This window comes from Phodopus roborovskii, unplaced genomic scaffold (assembly GCF_943737965.1).
Source record: "Phodopus roborovskii unplaced genomic scaffold, PHOROB, whole genome shotgun sequence".
NCBI classification, from domain to species: domain Eukaryota; kingdom Metazoa; phylum Chordata; class Mammalia; order Rodentia; family Cricetidae; genus Phodopus; species Phodopus roborovskii.
Window position 1 is genome coordinate 27,337,282 of NW_026125281.1, and position 25,000 is coordinate 27,362,281.

At 40.3% G+C, this 25,000-nt stretch overlaps 1 pseudogene; it reads left to right on the top strand.

The window, feature by feature from the left end:
* Positions 1 to 671: 671 nt before the first annotated feature.
* On the top strand, positions 672 to 1,638 carry LOC127232347 (60S ribosomal protein L5-like; annotated as a pseudogene).
* The last annotated feature ends 23,362 nt before the right edge of the window (positions 1,639 to 25,000 follow it).

Genomic DNA, 25,000 nt, shown 5'->3' on the forward strand with positions numbered 1-25,000 from the left:
TTCCTGCTAAAATGAGACGATGATTGCTCCATGGGATCCTGTAAGAAGAAAATTTTTAGCAACTAAATTTCTGGACAGGACTGGCTGTGACATATGTAGCTAGTCACTGTGTGGCAGGAACTGCTTGACTGGAATTCTATTTTAAACTCTGTCCAGGGTGTAATAAGAAGATATACCATAACAGCTAGCTAGTCAGGAGTTGTCTCGAGCAAAACAGTCTCAAACTGGGTTTAGGGTGATGTTTGTAGTCCAGATGCATCAGATTGAGTCAAGTGGAAATGACGAAGTGGGGCCCCATCTTCTTTCCAGAGAGTTCAAAGATTGCTGTTAGGAATTGTTACTATTCCTTGTGGAAAATTTAAATATCAATATCAACATAAAATTTTCAACTTCTAAGGTATGCATATAGGGAAAGGCAACCATAAGCATTAAAATATATATGAGAAAATTAGGATTTCAGAGAGAAAATTGCATATGAGCAAATGGGTCCCCAGATTTTGTTTTGGCTTCATAATATAAGGCAGAAACTGTGAATTTAATCTTAACAACATGCTTGAATTTAGAGAAGGAAAGTCAAATCCAATCCAAAACCAGCATGAATTGGGACTAGAGGAATACTAGATAGTAAAGAGAAATAGATTTCTGTATAGAAATAGTTTACTAGGAGGTCTGTGTGGAGCCACAGTTGCGGGTGTCTGTTCCGCAGGATGGGGTTTGTGAAAGTTGTCAAGAATAAGGCCTACTTTAAGAGGTACCAAGTGAGATTTAGAAGGCCTTGAGAGGTAAAGGTAAAACTGACTACTATGCTCGGAAATGATTGGTGATCCAGGATAAAAATAAGTACAACACACCCAAATACAGAATGATAGTTTGTGTAACTAACAGAGATATCATCTGCCAGATTGCATATGCCCGTATAGAAGGGGACATGATAGTCTGTGCAGCATATGCACACGAGCTGCCAAAATATGGTGTGAAGGTTGGCCTGACAAATTATGCTGTAGCCTATTGTACTGGCTTGCTGCTGGCCTGCAGGCTTCTCAATAGGTTTGGTATGGACAAGATCTATGAAGGCCAAGTGGAGGTGACTGGAGATAAATACAATGTGTAGAGCTTTGACGGTGCCTTCACTTGCTATTTGGACGCAGGTCTTGCCCGAACCACAACTGGCAATAAAGTCTTTGGGGCCCTGAAGGGAGCTGTGGATGGAGGCTTGTCTATCCCTCACAGTACCAAATGATTCCCTGGTTATGATTCTGAAAGTAAGGAGTTCAATGCAGAAGTGCATTGGAAACACATCATGGGACAGAATGTCGCAGACTACATGCATTACCTAATGGAGGAAGATGAAGATGCTTACAAAAAACAGTTCTCCCAGTACATCAAGAACAAGGTTACTCCAGACATGATAGAGGAGATGTATAAGAAAGCTCATGCTGCTATCTGAGAGAATCCCGTCTATGAGAAGAAGCCCAAGAGAGAGGTGAAGAAGAAGAGGTGGAACCATCCCAAAATGTCTTTGGCCCAGAAGAAGGTAAGCTCAAAATAAGGTAAGCTTCCTCAGAGCTCAAGAACGGGCTGCTGAGAGTAAAACAATTTTCTATGAAGATTTTTCATAAAGATAATAAACTTATTGACTAAGCAGCAAAAAAAAAAAAAAAAAAAAAAAAAAAAAAAAAACCAGAAATAGTTTACTAGAATTAAACAATTTTACCATAAATCATATTCCTCTTCATTAAGTGATTCTTTCTGGAGAGCTATCTTCTCTTCTGTAGGTACCTACAGTTCAGTGTCTTGGCTGTTTGAAGATAGGTGTTCTCTGTTTCCTGTAAGGACAAGAACAGAACACTACCCCTACCTTTGAGAGGTCTCCAGACATCTCCTGGGAACCAAGTTGTTGAATGACTTGTCATTTCTCTTCATTAAGATGTTTCTCTTGTTCCGCTCAGATCTTGATCAACTTAAATGGTATCCATAGCTTTTCTTCTCCTGTAGATACAAATGTGAAAACCCTACCCCAACATAACACATATCCTGGTTTCCATTCTGAGGTCAATACATCCTAGAGGTACACCAGTTGATTTAGTTCAGAAGTTTTTTCTATTGTCCAGTGTCTTTCTGCAGCTGTTTTTCCTTTTTCATTAGCATTAATAAAGTTTAATGTTAATAAAGCATTATGTAATCTGTGTTTTGGTGTCTTGGTTCCTCCTGCCTCTTTATGGAGCATTTCCTTTAAAGTACGATTGGATCTCTCAACTACCACTTGTCCTGTAGGATTGTGTGGCATCCCAGTTATGTGCTCTATGTTATAAAACTCAAAAAACTGTTTCAGTTTGCTGGAGACATATGCCAGAGCATTGTCAGTTTTTATTTGTGCAGGTATGCCCAAAATAGTCATTACCTCTAATAGATGTTTGATAACATAATCAGCCTTTTCAGAGCTCAGAGCAGTAGCCCATTGAAACTCTGAAAATGTATCTATTGTGTGATGCACATATTTTCATTTTCCAAATTCTGCAAAATGAAACACATCCATTTGCCATATTTCATTCATATTTATATTTATATTCCTTTAGGGTTGCTGCCTGGTGGTAAAGGAGTTTGGTTATAGAATGAGCAAGTAGGACATTTCCTTACTATTTCCTTAGCTTGTTGACTAGTGATTTTAAAAAAAATCCTTTTTTAAACCTTTGCTGCTCATGTGGTGTTTCTTATGAAACTCTGAGGCTTCTAGCACACTTCCTATTAATAATCGATCAATTTTATCATTGCCTTGTGCTAGAGGAACTGGAAGACCAGTGTGGGATCTGATGTGATATATATATATCCTATTTCTGATATTATCTTGTAACTGGCCAACAGAATAATATCTAATACAAGGTCTCTGGGTGTTATTTGGGGCTGGTGTGTCTCTGGGACCAGACTGGTAAGGAAAAACTGCTCCTAACACATTTTACCATAGCAAAGTAAAAAGAAAAACTGACCTATCGTATCTTCTGTGGAGCAAGGATTCTACCTTTGAAGGGCATAGGTATATTCTGGTGGGCCCATGGGCTCTGGAGACCTGTGTAACCTGGAATCCTGCTCTTCTTTCCAAAGGTGTATGCCTTGGCATGTGTTGCACAACTTTTTAGTGTGTGTGTGTGTGTGTGTGTGTGTTACATATTCAGTGGGAGCACATGGAGTTCAGGAGTCAACACTGTTTTCCTCAGTCTCTCTCCATTGTATGTTTTGAGACAGAATCTCTCACTGAACCTGGAATTCAATTGCTTTGCTATAGAGATCTTACTGTCTCTGCCTCCCCAACATTATATTAAAGGCATACACAGCTACACCCAGATGTTTGTGTGAGTGCTGGGAGCCCAAACTCAAGTCTTCATGTTTTCATGGCAATCAATTTACCACATGAGTGAGGTGTCCTCCAGCCCCCATTGCTCATTAAGCCCTCATTTCCTCTCATACTTTGAACTCTGAGAGAGGAGCTTAAATGCTGCCAGCAGTCATGTAGAAGACAATCCAGTAAGATGAGGCAGCACAAGTGTTAGATCAGTGCCCATGGGACTAGAGTTCCTCACTGAGTATGAGAATCTAACAATGCATTCTGATTAATTCTCCATTTTAGCTTGAATTCTCTCAATCTTTTTTAAAATTTTTATTTTATTTCTGTTCAATGAATTTGGAACCATAGAGTGGTGAGTAGGGAAATTGTTGACTACCATGACCAGTGGTCATTAAGGAGGAGATGTCAAGCAGCCCATGCATACACAGGCTCAAAGGCAGAATTCTGAGATAGAAACTTAGATTAAGAGGTCATTAACCTGAAAAGGTAACAAACTTGGCATAAGCATGGTGATACCTATCTTTAATTCTAGGATTTACAAGGCTGAATTAAGTAGATGTTTATGACGTGAAGGCTGGCTTAGACTACAAGCAAATTCTAAGTGGTCAAAGCTACATGTTGAGATTTCGTTTCAAAACAAACAAAAACCAATATTAAACAAAACAATAACAAACCCATTAGAGTAAGTAGGACCAACCAGAGAGTTGGTATAGAGGGAGGTTAGAAGGAGATTTGAAACAAAGCTTCATGTAATGAATGGTTGCCAGGTACAGACAAAGAAGGTGAGCTAAAGAGGAGATGAGAAAGAAGGACAGAAAGAACAGAAAGGAAGGCAGAGCAAGTGAATGTGACATTGTAGAACCAAAGGATGGAGAGGCCATGCTCTTTCTACACTGAGTGAGTTGGTATGTACCACCATCCGGTTGTTTCCATAAGACAGAATCACTCACACTGTAAGGGCAAGGATATTGGGAAAAGAGTCATGTGGCCATGTGGCCATGCGGCCACTTCACTGGGACAGTTGCATCAATAACTAGTTGGTGTGGTTACACAATCAGAGAACTCAGGGAAGCTTGTGCTAAGCCCTCTACCTCCAACTGTCCCCATGATCCATATGGGCCCAGCCTTTTACAATCCAGAGCACTTCCTACACAAAACAGATAGCTTTCCCAGAGCATTTCCTAGGAAATCCTTTCTAAGATGTCATCATCAGAACGTGTTGCTCTACCGGGCGCTAAGACAATATAGGAACCTGGAAAAAGCTTTGTTCCCAAGCACCATCAAGTAGGAAAGTCTCTAAATGGTGCTTTTCTGGTGTTCCTTGTGTCACTCCCTGGAGATTAAAATGCCAAATCTATAAAGGAGGCAGTCTTTTCCCTACTTCAAGGCCCCAATCTATAAAACCAAGAATGACACTGGTAATACCTTAAGTCATTGTCACAGTCACCGGAATCAAGAGAGCCACGGAGTCTGACAGAAGAAGTGGGAAGAACCGGTGGGTTGAAGGCTCTAAGGAGCAGACAGGAAACTGGCATCACCTGCTAGCCACACTGCTCAGATCGGATTTCTGTACACCAGAACCCACATCTGTCTAAAGCAAGTGAGAATTATGACAATGCAAGCTGATATTTATGTTGTATGTATATAACCACGCTATGCTGGTGGCCTAACTCTATTCAGATTCATCTTCAAGAATCGGGAATAATCTCATAGAAGTGGGGTCAGTGTTAATGTATGACAGAAAGTGAGCTATGACAAAGCAAGGCAAACTAGATTAAACAAAATGCTCTGTAGATCTGTAGATCGCAAATTAGCTTGAGGAGAGGAATGAGAGAACACTACTAGAGAGAGGCATTAATAGTTTAAGAAGATGGATATGCTAATTTCCCTGGGGATCACCCCTCAATGGGTACATGAACAAAACCATCATATCACATCTCATAAATATGTGCAGACATTAATGTGTCAATCAAAAAATATTAAATGTAAAAAAAGTTACTCTAGTAGTTGAATTTTTTTAAATTAGGAATCTTGATTTTAATCATATGCCCAGGTGAACTAAAATGCCTACCCAATCTCATCTCAGGGACACCACTCCCAACTAACCTGGTACCAAGTACCTAATCAAGATTACCTTCACAAGGAGCTGCTGGTGAACATCAGCCCAAGTGATGGCGGCCAGGAGACTAGCAATGCATATCCCTCACCCTTCTCCAGACCACTGTCTCCTTTCCTCTTGGGTTGCTTTTCTGTGTTCTTTCTACTACAGCATTTCTTTTGTATTCTTTGATTTGGAGCAGCCCACCCACTGTCTGACACTTTCCTGTGTATGTCCTGCCTCCTCAGTTTCTGCTTCAGCTTTCCTCCTTATTTTCTTCATACTTTTGATGGTGAAGCGTCTCAGGGCAGAGACTTCACCATTAGTATAATCTAGTTTACTATGTAAAGCTATGTATTCTTCAGTCTTTCGGGGGACTGAGCGAGCGTGCCTGGTTAAAGCATATGCAGTTTATATAAGGTTGGTGTGGCAAGAAGCAGGCTTACAGAAGCAGAAGCATGGTTACAGGGACTTCATTGTTTCATCTAAATGTAGCAGTTGTAGTTAAACAAGGACAGTTGGTTATTCGGGTTGGGCACAAAGAATACAAAGAATTCAGTTATGATTATCTCAGCATCCTGGATACTGCCCTGCTGACCTTGCTTTAGTCCAAGCTGCAGACCACAGATATCTGGTTGGCGTTGGATGAGAGCAGCACCTGGTTCCCTCCTGTACTTTTCTCATAACTTGACCTTGGCAATTAATGAGAGCAGCTCAAGTAGGCAATAAGCATAGTGGGGGGCCTTTCAGTATCTAAAGAAGTGGTGAGCCTCTACTTGTGTGCTAGGAATCAGATCTGGGTCCCTTGGGGGGGGATTGTGCTCTTAATCACTGAGATGACTCTCCAGGCCTGTCTTGATCGATCGTATTTTTATCTCAGGAAAATGCAGTTTCTCTTCCCCCACCCCCAGAGAATAGGGCAGATTTTTTCCCCAGTACTCAACAGCTATTTGTTATCCCTTCTAAAATCAATTGCTACTCAAGCAGACTCTTGTCCAGTTACTGCCACATCCCTGTTTAGTGGTCACATTCCCAGCGCTCTGTAACTCCCTTTACCATCTGTAGCATGGAGCTGGTGACATCCGCATGTGCTTATGTATGTGTGCTAGTGTGTCGTGTTGCTCCTTCCCTGTCTCCTGCCTGTCCCTCAGCAGTCAATATGCTGTGACCTGGTGGTCCCCAGTTGTTCTGATTCTGTGCAGCGTCCTTTCTCAATTGTTGCTCTAAAACAATGGTTCCCCGACCTATGTGTGTGGAAGTTTTAAGGACTAACTTACAATTGCAAATATTGTGTTTAACCACATATATTAGAAACAACAGGGGGCTGTTTGATAAAGCGCTTGCACAACTGTGAGAGACTGAGTTTGGTCACTTGTCCCCTCATAAAAAGCAGTGCATGGCTATGCACTCCTAGTGTTTAGAGGCAGAAACACTTGGGCCCCGGTGGCTCACTGGCCAGTCAGTCTAGCTAATTGGTGAACTCAAAGTTCAGTGAAAAATCCCATCTGAAAAATTAAGGTAGAGAGAGCAATTCAGGCCTCTGGTCCACACAGACATACACGAGTGCATAATCCTCTCCCTGCACGTATACACACAAAAACACACCGTTTACCATTGCATGAAAGCTAGACTTTTAACATCATGAAGACTGGGAGGATTCCTGATATAATGGACAGTCTCTAAATGTAATGTAATTAGTGAGGTGCACATGAAAATGGAAGGGCTGTCATGGGGTGGCGGGAGACTAGAACCTGTGCATTGAGGGTGACAGGTGAAATGCCTCTCATGATACATACACCTATTTGGGAAGCCTCAGAGGGAGTGGGAGAGATGCTTGTGAGGATAGTGGGCTACAGACAACATGGTACAGAAAAGGTGAAAGACTAGGAAAGCTGAAGTGGTTAAGTTCAAGAGTGAACCACTAGGTTCCTAGCTCAGTGGAACAATGCTTGCCTAGCATGCCAAGGCCCTGGGTTCAACACCCACACCATAGAAAACAGAAGCAGAAGAGGTAAAACCTGAGTAGAGAGAGGCCCTAGGGTAGAGCAAGAGATGTGAACAGGAGCTTAAATGCACCCCCTCAAGTAACAGAACTAGAATCTAAGTTATTATTCTTTGAGTGTAAACAATAAATAACCTCTTGCATTTGCATCCAGTGGTCTGGTCTTGTCTCTTGGGGGCAAGGGCCTTCCCCCCTGACAGGCTCCAAACTCTTGGGGTCTCTTGGGGGTCTTGCAATACCAAGCACACATGTGGTAAACAGAGGCACATGCAATCAAAACATTCATACACATGAAATAGTAAAACTAAATCTATGAAATAAAAAAATCAATCCAGAAGCCTCAGAAAAGAGCCTCATTGAATCACCCATAGTGGCATGTCCACACATATCCATAGAAAGGGTCACCTAGAAATTTCATTCCCTATCTACCACAGGTTTCTGTTGTAACCACTGCCACAGAACTGTGCTTCAGAGTTATTGGCATTTCCCCCCCCCTCTTCTTTCTGTTATAATGTAGCTAATTCTACCAATGTACCCTGACAAAATAATTAACGCTAGTCTGGGAGAGGCTAGCATTGTAAACATTAGATTTTCCTGCATGGCTGACAAGGGATTGGTACATAGAATATGAAGTTGGAGAACTCAAAGAACAAGGAAAAGAAACAATAATGACTCCTACATGGTAGAAAACCTGGTAAGCCTTGGGTTGAAACACCTCATGTGGAATTAGGTGATACTTTATTTTCAGTTATGATTTTTAAATTGAGTATAACCCAAGAATGCTTTCTGTAATGTTACAAAAGCTCAGCAATGATGACACTGAAGAACATACTCTCAGCAGACAGATTTCCCAGGCCAATCCCCGAAGTGTTTGCACAGAGCTAATCCTCCGTAGAATTATATGTCAATTTTCACATCATTGGGTTTATTTGCTTTTCTTTGTTGTTTTGTCTTGTTTTGTTTGTGTGGTGGTGATGGTGATTTTGTTTTGAATATGCTGGCTCTGTTTGTCAGGAGGGACATCTACAAAGTCATCAGAGTCTGGAGGTGGAAAGTGAGATCATATAGCCCATTATCTGTTTAAAGGGATTAGAAATTTGCATGGGATGTTTAACCACCAAGGATAGCCCTGGGATGAAACCCAAGCAGCTGTCTCAAGTGTCCCCTTGAGACAATTATTTCAAAACATCTTTCAGATTGTCCTGACAGGTTTAGTGATAACAAGAGGCTGTCCAACACTAACTTGGAGCTTCATAATTGACCACAGTGATATTTCCACCAAAAAAAAATTCCGTTATGAAAATAAAGAAAATGAAAACTATTTATTGAAGTGATTCTCTAATATCTTTCCCAATTCATATGTCAATCAGTCTTCAAACCTCTAAATGTAAAATGGAGCAGTCTGTAGAAAAATATCTGGCTGGTTCTTCAGAGCTTCAGGAGGTGATATATTGTTACTGTCAATATTATCACAACCTATACCACTGTCAAACTTGGATATGGTGTTGAGACATATAATACAATGAACACCAATTCAAACTAACTTGCAGAGAACATTCTAATTAATATACTGTGCTATTAGGATGCTTGGCAATTGGGGCTGGAGAGATGGCTCAGCAGTCAATATGAGTGTTGTAAATACAAACTTAATTCACTGAACCCCTCAGGTAGTACATGGCTGCCTGCAACTGCAGATCCAGAGAATGACACCTTTTCCTGGCCTCCCTGGCATGAACTCCTATTCACACACACAAACATACACATAGCTAAAACATTAAAATCAAATTATTTTAAAGATGTATGGCAGTGACCACAAAGTTTATAGTCTAGAGCCCTGGTTCTCAACCTTTCCAGGTTGTAATTCTTTGATATAGTTCTTCATGTTGCAGTGACCCCCAGCCATAAAACTATTTCATTGCTACTTCGTTATTATAATTTTGATACTGTTAGGAATCATAAGGTAAATATCTGATATGCAATCCCAAAAGAGATCACCACCAACAGGTTGAGAATTGCTGGTTTTGTACAATGTTACTACTACTGATACAATGAGCTTGGGTTTCTTCTATTTTATAACAGGATAAAAAGAAATATTTCTGCTTGAAACTTGTCTGTCACACTGTGTAGCATGGTAGATTATTTTTAAAATAATTTATCAAGTTTTATAAACACATCTAGAAATATATAAAATCCCATTAATCCAAATCCCTGATAATTCCGAGATTAAGCTCATTTTTCTCTATGTCAACATGAAGTTCACTTTTCTCCCAAGATGTGTAAAGCTGAGGGACAAGCTGAATTAATGAAATTTAAATATCTAGTCTTTGAAGAGATCTGCAGCTGAGGTTTTCAAAATCCTACATTGCTGCCATCTGGTGGTAAAATGAAGTTCTCTCTTCTTTTCAAAACTATATCTCCCAAACCATTTGAACTCTACAAATAAGTTCTATTTCACATAAAGTATGCCAATAAAAAAAGCAGGAAAATAAGCAATTGCCTTTTAATGTTCATTTTTATTATATACAATTTAAATATCTAAATAAATGCTGCTTTTGAATGTATTATGAATTACTTATAAATTACTGCCCGGATCAAACTCCTAGCCTAACAAGTTCAAACACAAACAACAAGGAACAGACTGTGACAAAGCCTCCTATGCTCTTAGTGTAGCATTGATTTAATAGTCCATGTGTTTTAGAGCTCCGCTGCCATAGGCTACCATCAGACAGCAACTTCATAAAGAAACAGCTTTGGACAAATAACCTAGCTGTTCTACACTGCATTTCCTCACATGTGGAGATAATTATACCCCCTCTCAAATGTGTTACAAAAATTAACTGTAGATATATATAAATAGATAGATGATATATATGTACATATAGTGTCTGTGTATGTGTACACGCGTGTGTGTGTGCACGTGTGTGCGTGCGTGCGTGCCTGCGTGCGTGTGTACTGTGCGTATGTGTGTGTGTGTGTGTGTGTGTATGCGCGCGCACGCGCGTCCGTGTATGTGTGCATGTGTTTGTGAGTGTGCGTGCGTGCGCGCGCGCGCGCGTGTGTGTGTGTGTGTGTGTGTGTGTGTGTTTGTGTAGTATCTCACAGTTGTCCTTTCATTAGCAGTGGCAGTCATTCATTAGCATTCCTGTCCTAAATAGGAGCTGTTCAGCTGATGTCTGTTCTGTAATCCTAAATAGCTACCCTTCTTCTGCCTAAAATAAAATCCATCATGTTTTCCACCCTGTTCCTCCAACAGTCAAGAGGACTTTCTTTGTCACTGCCTCAACTATGAACCTTACCTCTCAAAAGACAAAACACTTCCCACCATTTTCAAAGAAGCACAGGAGGAAAAAAAAAAAAAAAAAAAAAACCTCATATTCAAGTATGGCTACCTACTGAATTCATTCTACACCTTCAAAAACTTCTTAAAGGATTAAGCCCTAAACCCAAAAGGCATCTCTCCTATTACCTGGAGACAATGACATAATGAAATGAAACATTCTAGTCCATCCGCTTGAGCATTCTGAAATAGAAGATGGAATCAGGCTGACCAGCTAAGGCTCAGTACTATGCCCCATAAGAAGGAATTTGGTGGCTCCCAGGAGCCAGCACCAATCAATCACAAACTGTCTTGTTTCTCATAGGACTTGCCTCAAGTGTTAACTCTCAGATGGTAAGCCTCAAAGTGATAATTCTGAATTAGCATGTTTTGTGTCAAGAAAACCACATTAGAAGTTTCATCTTCATGTGGCATACTCCTGGGGATGGTACAACTCCACCCAGGACAGCCTGTGGAGGCTTGGCCCTCCAAACCTACAGCAGAATAATATTCATGAAGCACCATGTTGAGCTCCCCTACTAGATCAAGTAGTAAACAGTGGCCAGAAACAGCAAACCAAAACATAATTCATTTTTTTCAAATATACAGTATCTAGCTGATATAATTTCACAGTGTCAAGAGAAAAAATAAAACTAAAAATTACATTAATGTAATACAAGGGTGATTCTTTGTAACAATGGAAAACTAAGAACATGTGTGCAGACATAACGTCCTCTTTGAGTGTCCCTCACTCAAAATTAGCATAGCTACCTGACATGCTGTACACTCTGTCTATTACACAACTTATCCCTAGTCTATCTCTCACAAGGGTTATGTTATAGCATTAAAAAATACTTTGTGGCTCATCAATTATATACATTCACTCAATGTTTTCTGGAGCTAATATTTTATCAGTCAATTATATGCATAAAACAATTCTGCATATTTTATGCTATGCTATGGCACATAAACAGAAATCACTTTATAAACTTGAGTCAATAAGCTTCAACCCAAACTAGAATGGGATTAATATACAATTCATGTTCACTATAACTAACTCCCAGATGTGAAGGTCTAGACAGGGGATAGTAAAGATTAACAATCTGACTAGAATTATGAGCCAGCAAATTATTGGAAAAGGTATCTTTGATTTATTATGATCATTAAAAAATAATTCCTGAGCTATAGGATAATGTGAGTCCAGTTCCAGAGGAGATGAGTCAATTGTTAATCAAAGAAATGATTTGTATGTTGGTATCTCAAAAATCATTTGAAAATAAATGAAATGAATTTGCCTATCTTAGAAAGGACATGAGACTAAGTTATTGGTCTACATTTGCCAGAGCCTGAACCACACCAGGTCCTATCACGTATTTTGGGCAGAACTAAAAAGAGGATACCTGAGTAATGACAACTTATTTAAACTTTAACAAAGGCAAGGGCATTCTTTTAGTGAATATCCATAAAAGCTTGATATATCCATGAAGAAGGATGACACAGTAATAACACAACTGTTCCTGGGTATAAATAACAGTGTTATTGCTTACTATCTTTCTTCCTCAGATCCAAATGGCAACACAAAAATGGTTTTATATGCCTCACTCATAAATTAAAATACTCATCTCAGAGCACCCAAAGTCTCAGAGCCTATGATACATCATAAAGAAGGAGGAATAGAGGTAAACTGGAAGCTTCTTAGACTGATGCCAAGAATTAAGAATAGCTTGAAATGAATTAGTATTTTCCTAAGAACGCTCTCTCTCTCTCTCTCTCTCTCTCTCTCTCTCTCTCTCTCTCTCTCTCTCTCTCCTTCTCTCTCTCCTCTTCTCTGTCCCTGTCGCTCTCCCTCTCTCTCTTTCTCTCCCTCTCCCTCACTCCTTCCCTTTCTGCAGCTGAAGCTGATCTCAAGCTTATGATATTCCTGCCTTAGAGTCCAAAAAGATGACATGACAAACATGTGCCTCTGTTTCTGGTCAGAGCTAGCATCTTGACTGACCATCAAATCACCATGTCATATCCTGAAGGATGTGATTAAGTAATAGAAAATATTTGCTCCACCAGCTTGTTATATGTTTCACTGTTGCTGGCTGAAAATAAATTGTCTTTAGTTATTTTTCATGTTAGATGTGAGCTCTACTAGGGCAGGGGGGTTTGTGTTTTTCCGCCTGCCATATTCCTAGCACTTGGCAGACTGTTCAACACAGTTGTTGAATGAATGGCAAACATGACCAATTGACTCACGGATATAATTTATTGGCTGTGCATTTTTCTCTGTAGTAATCTGCACATAAAAATGCAAATGGAATTGCCCCTCTCACAAAAATGACAAAGAACTATAGTCACAATATAAGAATAGAGAAATAATTAAAAAAAGAAGAAGAAAGTAAATGTTTATTATTATTGGGGACATGGAGGTAAAGCCCAGAGATAGAGAACTTTGTCTTTAGGTTCAATTCACAGTATTGCAATAAATAAATAAATGTCAATTCTCCATAAATAAGTCAATACAATTCTAATTAGTGTCCCAAAAGATTATCAACATAGTTATCTTATACATCATGTAAAATAAAATAAATATCAAGAGTAGTTCCCAGGGCTGGAGAGATGGCTCAGAGGTTAAGAGCACTGGCTGCTCTTCCAGAAGTCCCTAGTTCAATTCCCAGCAACTACATGGTGGCTCACAACCATCTGTAATGAGATCTGGTGCCTTCTTCTGGCCTGCACGTATGCAGAACATTGTATACATAATAAGTAAATCTTTTCTAAAAAGACAAAAAATTATAGACTAATTTTGGTCTACAGAGCAAGTTCCAGGACAGGTTCCAAAGCAATACAAAGAAACCCTGTCTCAAAAAAAAAAAAAAAAAAAAAAAAAAAAAAAAAAAGAAAGAAAGAAAGAAAGAAAGAAAGAAAAGAAAAAAGAAAGAAATAAAAGAAAAGAAGAAAAAGAAAGAAGGAGAGTAGTTCCCAAAAGGCGTTTTTAAGACCTAATGATAAACCCCAGATGGGTGCTGGAGCAGTAACCCCCTCTCATCCCAGGGGTTCTCTACCAGCACAGAGGGCACTTGCCGTCCTGTGCACCCTGGGTAAGAAGCTGCTGAGGCCATTCTGTCATTTTATTTGTCTTTGGTCCTCAGCCCTTTCTGTGCGACCTGCCCTACAGGGCAGTGACATTTGGATGTTATGGCTTTAAGCCTATTATTTAAGGATGCTTGCGAAGATGTGAGGTGTTGATGAACGGTGGTTTTCTGATCTTCCTAGGCTGTTTCCAAACCTTAACTATTAAGGGTAACACTGAAGCAAGCACAGAGGGACTTATAGGTAGCCTCAGAACACAGATTTGCATCCATTTGTATACAATATATTCCCAGATGTGAAATGCAAATCACATGGTCTTCCCACTTCTAAACCAGATAAAGACTTCTGAGCTGGGAAAGATTTGAGAACAGATCTGTTTTCAGGGTATTTCATTCCAGACCGGTGGGACTCTTCAGACTGGAATGAGGAGCAGACCTATGAGGAGCATAGCCTACACAGACATTCTGCATGTAGATGGCCTGTCTGTAACCATCCAAGAAAGCTGGGACCAACATGGTAGAACACAAAAGGAGAAAGTTGGGCGCGCAGGAGATGACTCACTAAGTAAAAGTGTCTGCCATGCAATTCTGACCACCTGAGTTCAATACCCAGAAGCCATGTAAAAAGTGGGCTGTTGGTGGCATACATCTGTAATCCCTATACTCCTAAGGTAATATAAGAGGTGAAAATGGATGAATTATATGAAGCTCTTGCTTGGCTATCTTGGAATATGCTGTGCAGCAAAAACAAGAAAGACTATGACTCAACAAGGTAGAAGAAATGGCTCAATAAAGCTGCCCTCTGATAATAATGTCCATGCTCATATATGTGTGCATGTGTTAATGTGTGTTCCTAAATTAAAAATAAAGGAGAGGAACGAGTGAAGAAAGGCATTAAGACAGGGCTAGCACCAAATTTCAAAGCTGATTGTAAATCATAAAATGTATTATAAATCTGAGAGTTTCTGCAGATGTTAGAATATGCCTTTGGTGAATGTATTTACAATCAAAAGAGAGGGACGCCTGAGTTCCAAGGTGTAGCTTGGAAACCCCTCAGATGGCCCCAAGTTTGCCAACCATAAAACTTGAACTGGGCAGCAGCATTTTGAAAACAGTGGACAAGGAAAAGCCTCTAACAGGTGAGGGTTCCTGGGTTATCTTATGGTGAAGTGTGTGGGAAGGACTTTTGCTACCCAATGGATGGCTCTGGAAGGAAAAATAATTATAAGGAACAGAGGAAACTGTTGGTGAGGAACTGCCCCCCAGGCTCTTCACAGAGCTCTTTTGGAGGAGAATGTCATCAGTGTGACCAAAGTGGGAATCATTTGTGCACATCAGTGTGACCAAAGTGGGAATCATTTGTGCATGAAACTATACCCCAGTCACACTCCAAAAAAAAAAAAAAAAAAAAAAAAACCCAAAAAGAAATTTGGTAAATACAATGTGTGTTGTAAAAGTTCCCAGAAAAAAAAAAAATCTAAACCCACTAAACATCAAAGAGTGCACACAGGAGAGAAATCCTACCACCATGGCGAATGTGAGAAATCACACTGCTCAGTGCATAGCAGAGCACACAGTGGGAGGGGTCCTGAGCAGGTGGTATGCGTGAGAAACTCTTCTGCCGTGAGCATCAGAGAATACACACAGAGCAAATACTGTCAGTGTGAAAAGCGCAGAATGCGCTTCTACCAGAAAATATCAGAGAACAGAAGAGGACTGAATGGCAGAGACTACTTGGTCTCCAAAACCACTCTTTCCTATTGCGCCCGCAGTTGGCCGGTGTTCCTCAGCTTCCTCGGCTAGAAGGAATACCATGTAACTGAGTTCAGCCAATGGAATGGGAGGAAAAGAGAAGAGAACCGTTCCCAAGCCTGGCAACAAAGCCACTTCCCTGACTTCTCAGTCTATGATGACTGTTGGGTGGCCTTGGGACCCATAGGTGGAAGATAGATCATAATTCTCTGGTGGTTTGAATGAGAACGGCCCCCGTAGGCATATATATTTTGATGTTCGGTTCCCGGTTGGTACACTGTTGAAAAATTGGAAGTGTTAGAGAAGATGTGACATTTGGGGTGGATCTGAGGTTTTCAAGGCCCATCCATGCCAAGCCCAGTCTAAACCCTTTTTGCCTTTAGCTTGTGAATGAGCCATGAGCTCTGAGCTGCTCCAGTATCATGCCAACCTGCTGAGATGCTTCTCACCATAATGATCATGGACTCACCTCTCAAATGGTTAGCAAAAATGCTTTTTCTATAAATTACCTTGTCATGATGTCTCTTTGCAGGGATAGAATAGTAACTAAGGTAATGGGAGAGAACAAGTCATTGAACCTCTCTCCTAAAATTTCTCCACTTCTACATTAGTGAGGGATAAGTAACTGCTTTGTTACATTAACTACAATGGATAAGAGACTATAAAGTCATTGTAATAAAGACTGAATGGTATGGATATAGAAGAAGATTAAAATAATAAACCAGCTGAAGGTGGTGGTGCATGCCTTTATTCAAAGTACTTGGAAGGCAGAGGCAGGTGGATCTCAGTGAGTCCGAGGATAGCCTGGTCAACATAGTAAGCTTCAGGCCAGCCAACCAGAGATATACAGTGAGATCTTCTCTCAAATAAAACAAAATATAAATATAATAAATCATTGCAATAAAATAGAAATCCAGAAATAGACCCTGGGGTGTGTATGGCAAAGGGCGATACTAATGTTGTGAGTACGGACTTGATTACTTCATGAAGAACACTGGCATTGGACTGACTCAGTCAGACCCCCTGAACATGGGTCTCCTAATGACTTGACAGATTTTGATGATCCCTCCTGGAAGGCATCACCTTCCCTGTGGAGGTGGGGGGGGGCATGGGAGTGTGTCAGGGGGGGAGGGAGGGAGAGAAACTCGAATCGATATGTAAAATAATAAATATAAAAAAGAAAAGAAAAAGGTTAAAAAAGTCAGAATCATATCATCCCATTTTTAAAAGCTGAAACATTTCCCTAATTTGCATGCTTATGCACACACGTGTATGTCTATGCTGGTTTGTTTATAATTACAGAGTAGGAAGAAATTAATGGCAGAGGTCTGCCTGACTGGAGAAGGTAGGAAGGAGACAGGCAAGAGAGAGCCTAGAAAGGAGTGTTCTAAAACTGCGGAAGGAAACCATGTGTGCAATGCAGGCAAGCATGCTTGTGAGCATACATGTAAGAAAAATGGTTAAATGCTTAGCACTGAGATGAGGTAAAGGAAGAAGACACAGAAGGTACAGCAAGATAAAGGAGCGGGGAGGGGAGGGAGGGGGCAAGCAGGTGGAAAGGAGGTTGACAGTGGCTGCCAGCCTTTGCAAAGTTACACTTCCTCAGCTTTCTACTTGGTTTGATACAAGATTTTAGTGGACACTTTCTACAGCATCAGACACTTAAGCAGCTTCAGTTCAAAGTACTAAAGAGTTTTAGCTTTTGTAATTTTTCTTCCCCTTTCTTCCTCCTATTGTTTGGGTATGGGTTGTCCCCGAATTTGGAATTGAGATTCAATCTTTAGTATGGAAAGTTTTAAAAGTGGGCCAGCCAGTGGTCCTTAAGAATGATGATGGCCATGTTATCATACTCCATGTCTCAAAGTGGGCTCTGGGGGCTTGGCCCATGTTTAGCTGTGGATCTCTGCATCTGCTTCCATCAGTTGCTGGATGAAGGGTCTACGATGATAATCCAGGTAGTCATCAATCTGATTACAGAGGAAGGCCAGTTCAGGCACCCTCTCCACTAATGCTTAGAGTCTTAGCTAGAGTAGAGTCATCCTTGTGGATTCCTGGGAATGTTTCTCACTAGCTCCATAATGGCTCCCTCAAGACCATGTTGGGGATACCCACAGAAACAGCTGACCTGAGCTTAGTCAGAGCTCACTGCATAGGACCAAACTAGGTCCTATGAATGTGGATGAGGTTGGGCAGTCTGTGAGGTCACTGGTAGTGGGACCAGAATTTATTCCTAGTGCTTGAACAGGCTTTCTGGAGCCCATTCTTTTTGGAGAGACACCTTGCTCAGCCTAGATATGGCACTGGGGGGTGTGAGGGAGGAGGTTGGTCCTGCCTCAAAGTGACTTTGCCAGACTTTGTTGACTCCCCATGGGAAGTCTCTCTGAGTGGATGAGGGAGGTGGGGGGAGGTAGGGGCAGCAGGAGGAGGGGAGGGAGCGGGAACCGGGATTGGTATGTAAAATGTGAAAGGATTGTTTTAAAATTTTTTAAAAAATTATTTAAACAATGATGAGGCCTCTAATCTCATGATTTAGATTAATGATTTAGATTAATCATTTTGTGTGATTCATGGACGAGTGATACATACATCGATTTAAGGGCTCTAGAGAGTGAGTCTACTATAAAAAGCAGCTTGCCACATCTTTTTTGCACATCACACACACACACACACACACACACATGAACACATGCACACACAATAAAAATAATAATAATTATAAAGATTAAAAAAATAATACCATGTCATCCCCATATCTCTTACCCATTTTAGAAGTAGGATCACCCTCTGACCATTTAAGAATGCCATCTATGTGGCTCAGGATGGTACCTAACTATGTGAAAATAGCCTAACCTTCCATGTCTATTTCTGAGATTTTAAAAATTGTTTTTAGAAAACGCACAGGTGTGCAGGTGTGTTTGTGGGTGCACTTGCCCTTGCCTGTGCATGCGGAAGCAGGAAGTCAATGAGGCTCCAGCACTGGGGTTACAGACCTATAGCACTCTGCCCGGATTTTATGTGAGTTACGGGAATCCAAACTCAGGTCTTCATACATGCACAAGAAGCCATCTACCATATGATCCACCTCTCCAACACTACTTCTTTTAAAGTGTTTTATAACATGTATGAAATTTAGAACAATCTACTAGGTCAGAGGTTTCTCCTAAAAGGAAACTGTTTAATCTAAGAAAAGCTTGTGTTTGCAAAACAGCAGAATCTTTGATGTCCTGTAAATAATAAAAGGCTAGAGGCTATTTTTCTACCACAAAGAGATAATTTATGAAATGATGAAATGCCTTCCTAAGTCTCAGTCATTGTCAAAACACTTGAGAAGGCAAAAAACAAAAGATGTCAATTTATAAAAAAAAAAAAAAAAAAAGGTCAAAAAATTGATTTCTGTAGCCATTCAACAATTTACATTGAAATCAAAATTGTCATCAATATTCCTTAAAAGACAATTACAATAGACATATTTTAAAGCTATGCATTAGCATATGCTGTTACCAACGAAGTAGGAATAGTGGCACTTAGAGGCTTAGAGCACACTGTGGGATAAAAATACATGTGATAGCATAAAGCTTGATAGCATAAAACTAATGTCAAACTTAAACTCAACTTAATGTCATTCAAATAATCTCTACCCACTTAGATTTTATGCTTACCCTTCATCTAGTCATTCACCCAACTTACCTCCCTTATTCTTTTCCACTTTAGGAAGAACAGCAGGCTAGCTAGCCCGAAGTCCTCACTTAATAGAAATCACAGTTTCATTCTGTTCAGCCCCTAGTCCCATATAATTCATTTAAGCACAGTAGCAATTTCATGGAATAAGCCTTTATTTCCCCTTCTTAAAAAGAACAGGCTGAGGCTTGGATAGGTACAATGACTGTGACTGAGGGCCAGCAGTTGGTGAAGCAGAAATTCACAGCTCTAACTTCCCAGCCTGCAATTCTCTACTTCAACACTATGGGTCTTTTGCAAAGTCTGTTTATCCAATGGGTCTTTTGCAAAGTCTGTTTACCCAATGGGTCTTTTCCAAAGTCTGTTTATCCAAGGGAAGACCTATCCCAGTGATTTGACCCTATTCATAGCTATCTAGGCTGAAAAATAGTTGAAGAAATATTATTCAAATTAGCAGCTGTTGTCAATTCATTCAACATCTGTAGGATGGGTCAGCTCCCATAGCTGTCTTTTCCATCAGCCTCTTCTTCTTAGACATGACCTCATGGGATGATACCTAACTACCTTCGTTTGTGCATTACTAACTTGCCTGGATTTAGAATCACCATGGAAACAAATCTGAGTATGCCTGTGAGAAAGAACTTCTAGACTGAGCTGAGATGAGAAGACTCCAGCTGAATGTGAGAGCACCATTCTATGAGCAAGGGTCCAAGAGTGAGTGAGAAGGACAAAGTGGGTGGAAGGGGGAGCAGGGGGAGGGGGGTGGTGAGATCATTCCTATCTCTCTGCTTCCTGAATGTGCATGCAATGTGTACAGCCTTGTCATACTCCTGTCACCAAGTCTATCTTCAAACTATATCTTCAAACTGAGAGGGAAAATAAACCTGTGTTTTTGTGGTGATCAGAGGGCCAAGGGATGCTGTAAAAATAACACCATACAACAGATCTCACAAGAGATTTATTGGAAGGGAATACAGAAAAGGCCACCTCTAAGCTGGGATAAGAGAGAGAGCAGGCCATGATGCACGATGATGCGGGCTTTGTAAGGTGGTGGAAGGTATGAAGCATGGCATAGTGGTAATGTGTAGCATTGCCCTTAGTGATGACTTAACATCTGCACTGAGTCATTGAAGGCAAATGGAATCTAGTTCCGGAATGTGGGCCGGAAGGTGGGGAAGAACTTTGTTTTGGAATGTGGATGGTTCTGAACAATCCTCCCTTTTGTTTATCATAGAAGGTAAGGAAACAGGAAGTGGTGACTGATGAGGATGCTGTGCTCTTTAGAGTGCTTCCTGTTGTCTGGGGGAATTGACATCTTTGGGGACCCAAGAAAGCTGGAATGCTGGCCAGGGCCAACAGGCTGTTTCCCTTGCTGACTTAGGCTCTGCAGGACCATCCAGGGCTAGGGTTAGCGCTAGGGAAGTATAGGCAATATTGGAGCAGTTTGCAATCTTTAATTGAGGGGTGTGTGTGTGAGTGTGTGTGTGTGTGTGTGTGTGTGTGTGTGTGTGTGGTACAGAGGAAAAATTTAAGGAGTTTAGGGGACAATCTTTTCTCAAGTGTACATATGAAACTTTTAGGCCCATGGTAGTTAGGGAAGGGGAGTCCCAAGAACAGGGAAAGTTGGGGGGGGGGGCTAAGAACATGAATATGGAGAAGAGGCAGGTGGGGAAACGGTCTGGGTTGACAGTCCATTTGACCTGTGAGAGGTAGATTCAAGTCAACTCCCTGAAGCTCACAAGAATGTTTTTAAGTTTACAGAAGATGTTTTGGATAAATTTGCATTACAAGGTAGTAGGACTTAACACCTTTGAGTCACAGGAGAAACTTGAGGACCCAAAATTGATTCTGGGGTAAAAGCATTAACACTATTTCCAGAGGGCCAGATACATAGATTGGACAGAAATGTTTTTAGCACAGTGTAAGAAGCACATTCACATCTATACTTAGAAAACAACTCAAAAGGAAATTTAAAATCTTGAACTTGTGACTATGATAATAGTAGCCAGTGCTTATCAGAACTAGATTAATAGCTTATCAGAACTCTATTGACTGTTAAAATGCTGAACTTTTGAAGTCTTAATATAACAATAGCATAGAAAAAGGAAGAAATCTGAAACAATTTTCATTTTTACATATACTTTAAATCACTTTCTCATACCTTTACAAATTGCATTTACTCACCTTAAAACTCTTTCTTAGAACTTTATAATTTGCATTTACATATCAAAACACATTTTTAGATACTTAAAACTTACTTAAGCTTTCAAATCCTACGACCTTACATAAATTTACACTGTTTTCTACCCAATCATTTACTAAGAGACACAGGGGGTTGATTACAGGGACCAGTCATTGTAATAGGAATCCCTTTAAATAAAGGAATGATTTTAAAAAATTACACTGAAATCTGTTTTGTGAGCTTGGTTCTTTTCAGAGTCTGACAGCAAGGTAAGCTGTGTCAGACCTAGAGTAGTTATAAGAAAGTGAAGTTTAAGGGCTGAGTCTTACATATGAAGAGAACTGAGAAGGCAGCAGAAGCCGTGGTTGCTGCTATTAAACTGACAAAGCTATCATTAGCCTAAGTCATCAATACCAGAGATCTGAGAAGGATAAATTTCACCCAATAAAGCAGGAAATATAGACCAAGTAGCTCCTAAATCTATTAAAAATGACAGACTTGCCTGCTACCTGGACAATCACCCTAGGTTCCTCTATGGTATCTTGATTTTGTTAGGGGCAGAGGGCCCAGGGCAGCATCAGTCTTTGGCTGCCAGGCCTGAAAGATCAGACAGACTTTGCTGTGGAGTAAGAATCTGGGAAGACCAACACACCTTGTGTAGGCAAAATGGGGGCAATCCACTCCCCAGTGTCCTGCTTGTCCCCAGTGCCAACAGAGCCCCAGCAGCAGGCAAGGTGAAGGGTAGGTTTTCACCCTGTGACCAGCGTTGCCACATTTAAAGCTTCAGGTAGAGATCATCTGTGTCCCATCTGTTCTCTTGGGGGAGATTTTAGGCTGCTGCCAGGAGTTGCCATATTTCTCTGTCGAGGGAAGCTCTTTCTACCTTTTCCTGCTCCCCTCTTCCATTAAACACTTCAAATATATATTCAACAGATCTCTGAAGTTTTAAGGACCATTATCTATTACATCTAAGCTAAGCAGACTTGGCTTATTTTAGGCCTAATCCTGAAAACATATGAAGGAGGCTAGATAAATAAAGCTAGTCCTGTAACTCGTTAAATTTGTACTTCGTGTGACTACAAGTACATTTCTGAACACATTTATAAAGTGATTATTAGCTTGCATGTCTTAATTATCTGTAATATTTTATAGTATGTTAGTAGCTTTTATAAAATAAGAATTTTTACAGCTTTATTCCTGTTAAGTTAGAGCCTTAAAATTTGAGTCGAAGATTTCACTGAAGATCTTTTAGTATCAAAATAAACCATAAGTTCAGTAAACTTTTCTGTTTTAGTGTACTATTACAGAATATTACATTTTTTTTGCATGTCTCAGTTATTCAAATAGCTAGTTTAACAAAGACAGTAAATTAAGAAACTAGGCAAATATTACTGTGAACCTGAGTAACCTTAAGAATTTATAAATGTGGGCTGGAGAGATGGCTCAGCCGTTAAAGGCTAGGCTCACAACCAAAAACATAAGAATTTATAAATGTTATTTATCAAATATACCCTGTCAATATGTTGTTATTTATCTAAATTTTCTAGAAGCTCAGTGTTGAACAGTTAGCAAAGACATAAGTAGTTAGACATCCAACTTAAATCAGTTTTTGTTAATCTGAATAGACCTTTATAACTTTAAACTTTTATCATCATATACAGTATATACTAAACCATAGTTGAATCACATAATATGTTGCAGCAAATATAACCTTAAATTTTTATCATCATAAAAAAAAATCCATGTAAATCCAAAGTATTTTGGAGACTTGTTGCTTCCTTAGCCTAAAAGAGGAACCATGGTAAACAGAGAACTTAGTAGGACTATGCCAGGAGGTGACCTTTAGATGGTGGTTAAGTCACACAGCACAGAATGTTTAATCTTAGTAAAGATGGCTGCCAAGATGGAGGAGCCCCACATGGCTGCTATTTAAAAACATCTGTTTTCATAGTTGATCTACTTTCTTAATGAGAGTTGAATTCAAGTTACACACATATATATAGACACATATTTGAATCTGAGTTACACACATACATGCACATATAGAGTAGAATCTAAGATATATATATATATATATATATATATATATATATATACACACACACACACACACACACATCCTATACAAGAGTTGAATCACATATAATATACTGAAGCAAATCTAGATTATCTGTGTATAGATTTTTAAATTATAAGCCTTCAGTTATAAGTTTAAAGCAAAATTTAGCTACAGATGTTTTTAACTATACCCCATGAACTTACAAACCCTGAGGCTGAGATTACAGCACAGTCTTGCGATTTTTTTTTTTTTTTTTGAGAACAGAGCACAGAGAAATCATAGAGACAAAATAGTTTTAAGAGTGGAAAGTGTAGAGCGGAGCAAATTTAGATAGAAGATATTTGGGGATCACTTGTTTGGGTAATAGCAGTTGTTACAATTTGTGTGCCAAGTTTTTGACTACTGTTCTATGCTAAGGATGATTTGTTTGAGTCGAGGAGGAGGGAGGGTTGCAAAAAGAAATTTAGCTGAAGGGGATGTGTGTAAGCTCTATGAGGGAGCTGAGGGGATGTGTGTAAGCTCTGAGGGGATGTGTGTAAGCTCTAGGAGGGAGCTGAGGGGATGTGTGTAAGCTCTATGAGGGAGCTGAGGGAGGAGGAACTGTGGGACTGCAGATGAGAGGTGAGATAGTGTGGTGGGACTGAAAGCTAGGAGAGAGCAAAGAGGAAGTAGTAAGTGTCTTTAGTAGAAAGACACAGCTGGGTTTAGCAGGCCAGGGCCCAGAGAGGGGAACAGAAAGTTGCTCACATGATCAGGACCCTAAGGGTGGAGCAGGCTCCCGGAGCCAAAGACACACTTAGGGTATAGACAAGGAAAGGAATGGTTAAGGAACAATGAGTAACAAGCAGGAGTTCTGCCCCAGGGAGGTTCCAATATCCTAGAAGTCACAAGGGTGTAGAGAAGCTGCGGGACTTCCAGGAGGTAGCTGAGAGACAGGAAAGACAACACAGCAGAAGTCCAGAAGGACTGAAGGAAGCTGCAGGAGGCAGCGCCTAGAGGAAGACAAGGAAACTCACGAAGCACGTCCCAGGAAAACACAAATAGAGCTAGAGCAGGTAGCAGAAGAAAGGGGAGATGTCCGAGAGTGTAGCAGTCCAGAGATATAGAAGGCTGTAGGAGCCAGAGAGACACAGGGGTGGCCATGTGGAGAGTATAGCAGGCCAGAGTCCCAAGGAACAAGAAACGAATGGTTAGGAAGCAGGTAGAAGGCAGCAGCTCAAGAATACACACTAAAATTTGGAATCTGATTTTATGGGTGTCCGAAGACAGTAGAAACAAATGATCCTTACATATCAGAGAGGATATGCAGGATCATATCCTCTCTGATATGCAGGATTTTTTTTTTTTTTGCAGGATTTGTAAAGATCCCAAATAATATTGGGATCTAGGGTGCCACTAGTTGACCACATTTGGACTGATTAGCTAAGGGCTATTGAGGCTAGATTTGATTGCAAACGTGAATAAATTTGGGACCCCAGTTTAGGTGCCAAGTGTAG